This window comes from Episyrphus balteatus, chromosome 3 (genome assembly GCF_945859705.1).
Source record: "Episyrphus balteatus chromosome 3, idEpiBalt1.1, whole genome shotgun sequence".
NCBI lineage: Eukaryota > Metazoa > Arthropoda > Insecta > Diptera > Syrphidae > Episyrphus > Episyrphus balteatus.
The window spans coordinates 117513610-117522332 of NC_079136.1; the positions used below are offsets into that span (position 1 = coordinate 117513610).

General features: G+C 29.8%; 1 non-coding gene across 1 annotated transcript; it reads right to left on the bottom strand.

Annotated features, from left to right (window-relative positions):
- Positions 1 to 7944: 7944 nt before the first annotated feature.
- Positions 7945 to 8061, bottom strand: Trnal-caa (transfer RNA leucine (anticodon CAA)). Its single transcript has 2 exons — positions 8024 to 8061; positions 7945 to 7989 (listed from the first exon to the last, which is right to left on the bottom strand). It is a non-coding gene; the product is annotated as a tRNA-Leu (tRNA).
- Between the last annotated feature and the right edge of the window lie 662 nt (positions 8062 to 8723).

The following is an 8723-nucleotide window of genomic DNA, read 5'->3' on the forward strand; positions in this document are numbered from 1 at the left end:
TATTTACTCAATTTTTTAATGAAACACTTCATCCAGCATTCAAGAACTTTTTCGAGAGGATTTTCTCTATAAAATTGCTGTTATTTGACCCTTAAAACTGAAGAGATTCTTTCATTATATGATTCTCTGGACTTTTACCTTTTTTTTGTCAGTTTTTTTTTTTTTTTTTTTTTGTATATATTTTTACTTTAGGGGTATTCATGATTCAAGTCATTTAAAATGGCAAAATATTAGCAAATATTTATCCAGCACTGAAATTATTTTGAAGAGGCAAAATATCTTTGGGTGGGTGTTTTTATTTTTGTTTTTTTTTTTTTATATATATAACTAGAAGATTAATGGTGTGCCGAAGGGGGTTTATTTAAGTACTTTTATGTGTTTTTAAGGAGAGAGAAAAAGATTTATTAGTTACCAACAAATATTTTTGTATGGATTTTATGAAAGTTAACCTTGGTGTATAGAGGTTGTATTTGATTTTTGGGGAATTATCATTGTCATTGAAAAAAAATTTAAAACTATTTCGTTTCCAAGTTGAGGACAAAGTGAATTTAAGGAAAATTTGAAAGGACTTGATAGGACTGGACGATACGAAAATTTGAATATAGAGTTTTCCTTGGTAGGTTTTGGAAAAAGAAATCAAAGATCTCATCTTGTTCTTCCTAATGCAACTAAATGGATTTCAGACTAACTTTGCATCTACTTTCATCGTATTTCTTTCAAATTTTAAGCTTTATAAAATTCAGCATTCTTTAAACTTTTGTTCTGACTGAATTACAATTTAATTATTTTGAGACCGCATTTAAAACAACACTCTATATTTGCAAAATTTAAAAATAATGCATGCAAATATGGTTTTTAACATAAAATACAATGGGCCCCAAAATCTCATTATGAAAACTTTCCAATCTAAAAAAAAAATAATTTTCAGGCAAAATGTTTTTAAAACTCAAAATTTTTCACATTTGGGTTTTAGTATCCCAAATCCATTAAAATAGGGCTTTCGGACTATCCGATGCAGTAACCTTCTTATGGACAACAATGAATTACCGCCCTCTCAGAGAAGATTTTAAGAACCCACGGTTTCAGCAATATTGAGAAACGCATTGTATAGCTCCCAATGCTAAAAAGGCTTAACGCGTTTAGAGCTTAAACAGTGCCTAAGCCTATACATCCAGTTGGTATGCCGTGAAAAGCTGTTATGCAATTTTTTTTTTTTTCAATATTAATCAACAACATTTTAATAAAATTGATTAAAAAAAAAAGTTGATTTTTTTGACGTGATAACGTCTTATAAATCGATGAGCCATGGCAGTTACCACAAAAAAAGTGAGGCCATTTTCTCCCGTTCCACTTTCGCGGCAAAAATTTCAATTCAAAATTAAAAATAAACTATTAGAGATATAGTCCGGTCAATTTAGACATCCGAGGTTACATTAATTCCCAGCAAGCTGAAAATTGGTAGGATTGTTGGAAACACCATCATAAATTAAATCTAAAAAGTCCTCATCGATCCGAGGTGTGGAAAAAAATTTACGGGGGGTCAAAGGTCACAAAAACTGGTTTTTCACGATTTTCAGCAAAACGGTAAGTCTTATCAAAAAAATTTCAATGCAAGAATTGTAGACCAGATTATTATATATAAAAAGTGTCATGACACTTTTTTTCCTAAGAGCCACCGTTTCTTAGGTATAACGATTCAAAAAATTGAAGTTGAATCGAAATCGTCATAATCAGGCCTATTCTGAAAAAAATCTCCCAACTGAAAAGTTCCTAAAATTTCATTATTTTTTAGCTTGGATTTCGTTCTTCAATGGTTAAGAATATGGGGAAAGCAAAAAAAATGGAAATTTTCACCATTTTTCCGATAGGGGCCCTTCTCCCGAAACCATTTCCTTGAGAATTTTTGTTTAGAATAGGTCTGAATATATACAGGGTGTACGATAGAGAATGGACAGCCCTAAAACGGTTGATAGCTACACTTATGACTGTTCTAAAAACAGATAGAAAAAAGTTCTATCGCAACCAGTTCATAAAATATTGGCTTTTTTTCGTTCAGTGTATTTTAAATTTTATCATCTTATGTTTTCGTTCACTACAACCACGAATGAATGAATTTTATTTATTTCTTTTTTTTTATCATTTTCTACAATAATTGTATGAGTACATAAACGCTTTAAAAACTGCATTGCTATTGCACATTTTCGTAAAAAAAATTTTGAAATCTATTTTTTGATGCAAAATGTAAAAAAAGTATTTTATGAAAAATTTTAAACACCTGTGGTATAAAATAAATCCATAGAAACCTAGGTGGCCAACTTTCTTAAAAATATTCCCCTTAAACGAGAATGTTTTTAAGATCCAAATGAAGGATTTTTAAAAATTCCGTCATTTAATAGGGTAAACAAGGGTAAAATCTAAACGCGAAGTTGTAGAGAGTTGATTTTTTTTGCTAAAGATAATTGAGACTAATATAAGAAACTGCATTTAAGAAAAAATTCATAAAAATTTTTAAACTAAGCTATAACCTTGTTTTTTAGGGGTATTTTTGGGTAGTTTTTGATTTTTAGCTTTTTTTTGGAGCGTTCAAACTTATAGGACATGTAGGTTTTGGTCTTATGCATACATGTGCAAAAAATTAGATGAGTTTTGACTGAATAACGGAAGAAACAAGTTTTAAAAGAAAACATGTTTTTTTACTGTTTTTAACCGATTTTCATCGTTTATTATTTTTATCTTTTTTTCTTTAATAAATACAGGAATAAAGTAAGATAGAGAATAGAGTAATGATAGACCATGACCACGACTAAATGTGTGCGAAGTTTCAATTATTTTCGTAAACACAATTCTTAGATACCGGTAAAATAAAATTTTAGAATTTAACAGCTTATAACATTTGACCAAGAGCAGATAGAAATTTTATTAAACTTTTCCTGATACAATTACCTTTCATTTGGTATATTGGTATAATACACATAACGGTAGACTAACTACAAGCTACACAATGTTAAATCAAGAAACTTGCGAAAAACCTCAAAACACCAGTCGAGATCTGTTCATCATGAACAGCCACCAGTGTGGGAAGTACCGTAATCTCAGTCTGGAAATTCGACATGGTTGACTTTAAAAAATTCTAACTTCTCTTGTAGGCATCTTTGAAATGAGATTGATACGTCATATGAAAGGTAATAAGCTTTCACATGGTATAAATTTTTTTATAGGTTGTCAAAAAAAAAATTCATTCCATAGCGTGTGAACATAAAAATAAATGTCTTCTTTTCCTTTTTTAATGCAACTTGATCGAGTTCAAAAAATTCTATCTCTTTTTGTAGATGTCTCATAGACCTGATCGATATATATCGATGAGCTAAGACAATAAGCTTTCAGATGGTATAAAATTTTTTATAGGTTGTTAGGGAAAAAATGGAATGTTTTTTTTTTTTTGCATGAAAATGATTGTTTTCAATAAAGTATTTTTATACTTTTTGCGCATTGTAAATTTTTTTTTTATTTAACAAAATTTTGCTCTTAATGTCGGCTCTTCCCCACTATAATTTTTTTTTTTTAATTTATATAGAGCCAAGCCAGCTTTGAAAATCTACAAGTAAACTAACATAAAAGTGCATTGAACTGCAAGAGCAAGTACATGCGACCCCAGTCGTGCATTTTATTTTTATTTGCAATAAATATTTTTTTAAAACTTGTAATGGAAAACAAATGCATTAAAAAAATGATTTTTTACAACCTTGGTTGGATATTGGATTTCGATTTAGCTCATAAGCAGGAACAAAAGTGCATGTCAGCAAAACCTGAACCGAATTCAAGACACAGGAATTTTTTTTTTTAACTTTCGTGAACTAACAGAGCTTAATTTTGCTATCTGGGTACCTATGTTAGATTTGATTATTTCCTGAGCTGTCAGCTATTCCCTTTTTCATTTAGGTATATTGTACAATCGAGATCAAAATTAAGTCAACAAGAAAACGCTCAAAATTTCACTCAACTATTTCCTAAAGTTTCGCAAATAAACTTAAGCTTTCTTCTGAATGAAAAAAAAATATTAACACCTAGTTAAGTATGCATTTAAAAAATCAGATAATATGAAAAAAAAAAAAAAAAATTATTAGGTATTACCAATTGGACTAATTAGTAATTAGAGACTAAAACAAGTCTATTATACATCTTTACCAAACTGATATTCCAATTTCATCAAGTAGACAGCATTAATTTTACTTTCCACCTTAAATACACCTTTTCATGTGCCCTGGATGGGTGTCACTCATGTCACTTAAGCTTGAAGTTAAATTACTCCATATAATCCTACCACAACACTCTAAGCTACTTGAGCATGTTCCCAATACTTCAAACACCACTCCTAAATGTGTGTGTGTATATATGTAGTCCCTCTTGTAGAGAATATGTCTATAAAAGCAGACATTCATATCATTCATTCCTCTGCCATCTAGGCTAGAACTATATGTTTTATATAGGGAATAAGTAAGTTAGCTGTGTTTGCCACTTTGTGTTCATTCACTGTTATCTACCCAGGGGGCGTTGCAAACGGACTCTTAGAATTCATCATCATCATCATCATAGTCACAGTTACAGTAATCGTAAACCCGCAACAGTAGCATCCACACCACACATCATCCAGATGAAGTACCATAAACCTATCCAGTTCAGTTTCCATCCACATATGTGTACACAGGTGCTTCCCTGGATAACGATAAAAGTGAACATTTATTTTCACTAGTGACATTTAATTAGGAGAAAAAGAGAAAATTTTCTAGATATACCTAACTACTCACAGAAATACACAGCAGAATGACAGACAGATAGAGAAATAGTTACAACTTCTATAGAGAGATGCATCTAACATAATTAAGCAAAATGTTGCATTCCCAGTATATTTCTATGGATAAGGGCACAACGCATACAATCTACCTACCCTCTACACTTGTGCAAGAGAGGATAATACTTTTGATGAGTTTGCTGTCTAATTACAGAGGGAGGAAGCTGGAAAAGGTGCAGGAGCTGCATCAGCAGGAGCAGGAGCATCAGCTGCAAGTGATAGTGAGTTTTGTAATGGATGTCAAGGATAGAAACACCAAAAGTGACATAGAAAGTGATTTGACAAGAGGATGCGGGTGAAGTTTTCAAATGTATATACGACGTAACTACCTACTCTGGAAACAGTTGTTGAACATTTTTTTTTATACTTCAGAAAAGTTTAAAGTCCTCAACTTAACATGACATTTATAGTTATAGGGATTTGCTAGGACAATATTGTTATAAAGACGTTGGTCAGAGGTATTGATTAGAACGAGGTTAATCAATTGTTCTATTGACCTGATAGGAAACCCTTAATTCTTTGTTTAAATGATTTAAATTTTCTTAAGTCTTGGTTAAAAAAAATCTATATTTCTGTACTTTACTCATAAAACTTTACTAGCCACAAAGAAAAGCCCACTCAGACATAGAAATTCAATAGACTGCTACTAATGGAGGATGACTTTACAAAGTCCCTCAGAAGATGAATATCTCCCACTGGTAAAGGTCTAACTAATAGAACTCAATGAGCTTAAAATGCGTAAGATGACAAACAAACAAACCAACAAACAAAAAAGTGCTGAAGTATTTCCATTTCCATTCTATATCTATATACAGAAGATTGCATCGAGACGATCTCTCTAAGGGCATTATGGTCATACTCCTACTCGTCGTAGGTATACTGATATAGATATACACAAAAGACAAAAATCAAGTAAATTCCATATAAATGCAACTTTTCCTGTGTGCAACATGTTCCTTCTTCCTTTTTAAGTATTTCCCATGGGTCTGGAACAAAGGACACAAACAAAAAAAAAAAAAATAGAGCCAGGATATATCTCTATGAGAAAAATATTTCGAGGACAAGAATATTTTTCTATAGAAAAGAAAAAATATCGCAACGTTTTTACACACAGAAAAACCAATGGTTAAAAGAAAACTATATATTTACAAAACAGCTCTATAAGAAAAAAAAATGGACCACAAGAGTCTTTTTAGTTAGGGTCTTGTTCTGGAATATAAGATGGACCATAAGATAAGGAAAATGGCGAGAATAAAATGACGCCTTCGTTGCAGGAACTTAGTTTTTATAAAGTTAAAGTTAGTATGAATTGAAAGGTTTTTTTTATAATTCTTTTAAATTTAAAAAAATGCATAAAATTTATTTTTTAGCTTAGTCAACAAAATTTTGTTTTACTTGAAATGAGGATAATTTTTCGGATTATATCAGGGATTTCTTAACAATATAAAGCTTGTTTGGCAATTTTACTATTTGATGGCCTTTTGTAGGAGCAAAACAACAGTTTGATCAGATTAATTACTTTTTTTTCAGAATTTAATATACGTATATTAATATCAAGGATCGAGCTGCTGGCTGGAGAAGCTTGTTGGCTAAGGCTGAGATCCATCCTGGACTGTGCGAGCCACCTTAAGTACCTAAGTAAGTAATATCAGGGCCTATTTCACCGATCGTGCATTACATACATCCAGGCCTGTAAAAATATCAACTAAAAAAAAATTATTTTGAAATTATAATAAAATATTTTATTAAAATAATTTTTATTATTTCTTCTTCATTATTAAAAAAATATAAAAAAAAAAAAAATTCCCATTAGAAAAAAAATTGTATTGCAACAAAATACTATTTTACCTTGCCTAAGCCTCCATATTATAAGTGAAATAGCTAATGTTTGGACAAATACTCAAAATTGTAAGAAGTTCGACGAATATTAAAACAAAAAAAAATATTTAATGAAGAAAATTTTATACAAAAGCGTTTAGGTAAAAGTAATAAAAAAAATTAGAAAATTAAAATAAAAAACAGATTTTTGGATTTTCAAAAAATATTTCAAAATTTTTGTTTGAAAAATCAATTACCTAAAAACGGGTTGGTGAAATTTTTCAAAAATTTTTTTTAAGTGCTAATTAAATATTAATTTAAAATGGTATATACCAGTTTTTTTTTTTTGAAAAATGTAAGGAAATTTTTAAATATAAAAATATTTTTTTTAAACTGCTCTAACGATTTTCAAAATTTTGTCTCTAAAAACTTCTTTTCATACAAGAAATCAAATGGCATAGCTTGTTTTGTGAACAAAATTTTTAAAAACAATGTCATTAATTATAAAAACAGATTTTATATATTTTTTACATTATCGGAAATGCTTTAATAGAACAATTTATATTTTTTCTAATTTTTTTTATAAAAAGCTTTAAGTTCGCGCGACGCTGTCGTGAATTTTATTTTATTTTGTTTTAACTTGTTATGGAATGCAAATGTATTTAAAAGAAAACCATATTTTACAACACTGTTCACATCACATACATTCAGTTTATTTGACTACTTTCATATAATTATTTTTTCCCTGTCAAAGACCTAAAGTAGTTGTTTTTTTTTTTACCATAGATTACTGAGATCAACATTGGAGTTAGCTTTTACTGTAAAACAATTTTTTTCAAAAAATACACCACTTTATTTTTTAATTTCTACCTATTGTTTAGCACAATAAAATGCAAAGATTATTTTTTTATTTATAAAAAACTATTTAACTGTAGTACTACTTTTTTAAGGAGAAAATATTCCACATACGCCACAGTGAACAATGAAATATTTATTATATTTTTTTTTTATTTTTGTAAAAAATACTTTTTTTTCAAACGGTTTGAAAGTACCTACACCTTAGTCTCACAAAGTGAAAGGTACTCATAATGTCATAATAATTCTTAATTTTTGGAAAAAATCGTTGCAATCGTAGTTTAAGTTTGTATATAATTTCAGTTTAATTTTTTATTTTCAATCCAGTTCCAAACTATGTATGCTCAAATTCTTCCCGAACAGATAAATTAAAAAAAAAATACTAAAAATGTATCTAAAATAAAAAAAAAAAAAAAAACTATTGTCAGAAGTGGGATTCGAACCCACGCCCTCAGAGAGGACCAGAACGCTCAGTTACCTATTTGTCTAGGCAAGATTGCTCTTGAGTCTGGCGCCTTAGACCGCTCGGCCATCCTGACATGTATTTGTTTAGTTGTCGATGTTTTTACCGACTCTGTGTTATCTTGCCTGATAAATTATTGATTTCATTTTATTGTACCTATTTCAATGCAACAAAAAAATGTTCCTTATCTCATGGCTATTTCAGTTTTGTTGTCCATATCAATTATTTGCACCATTTGGTACTAACTAAAGTTATGGGGTCACTAGGGCGTATGCGTTATATTAAAAAAACATTTAATCGCTTTCTTTTTTACGAACCCATATCCTACCTTTATGTATATCTAGGTATGTTATATAATATGAATGTTGTATGAAATAAAAATTAGACTAAGCTGGTAACTCTACACAACCAAAGAAGATTTCTCAAAGGACTATTATGCTCTGACGGTGATGGTGGATATGGGTATAATGTTAGAGGAATGTCCTTCGGACTACAGTTGCCTTGGTTTGGAATGTGAGAAGTGAGACCAGAAAAAAATACATATACATACTTATATTAAACCGTTTAAAGGCGTTATGTCTTGAAGATCTTATATATTATTTTTTTGGTGAACTTTATTTAAAGTCAATAATCTCCAGACAAAAAATTCCAGAACCTCAAACTAAAACTCGTATTCATTATAGTGCTTAAAGTTATTAAATGACTTTCCATTTTTATACTTCCGACAATGATTTAGCA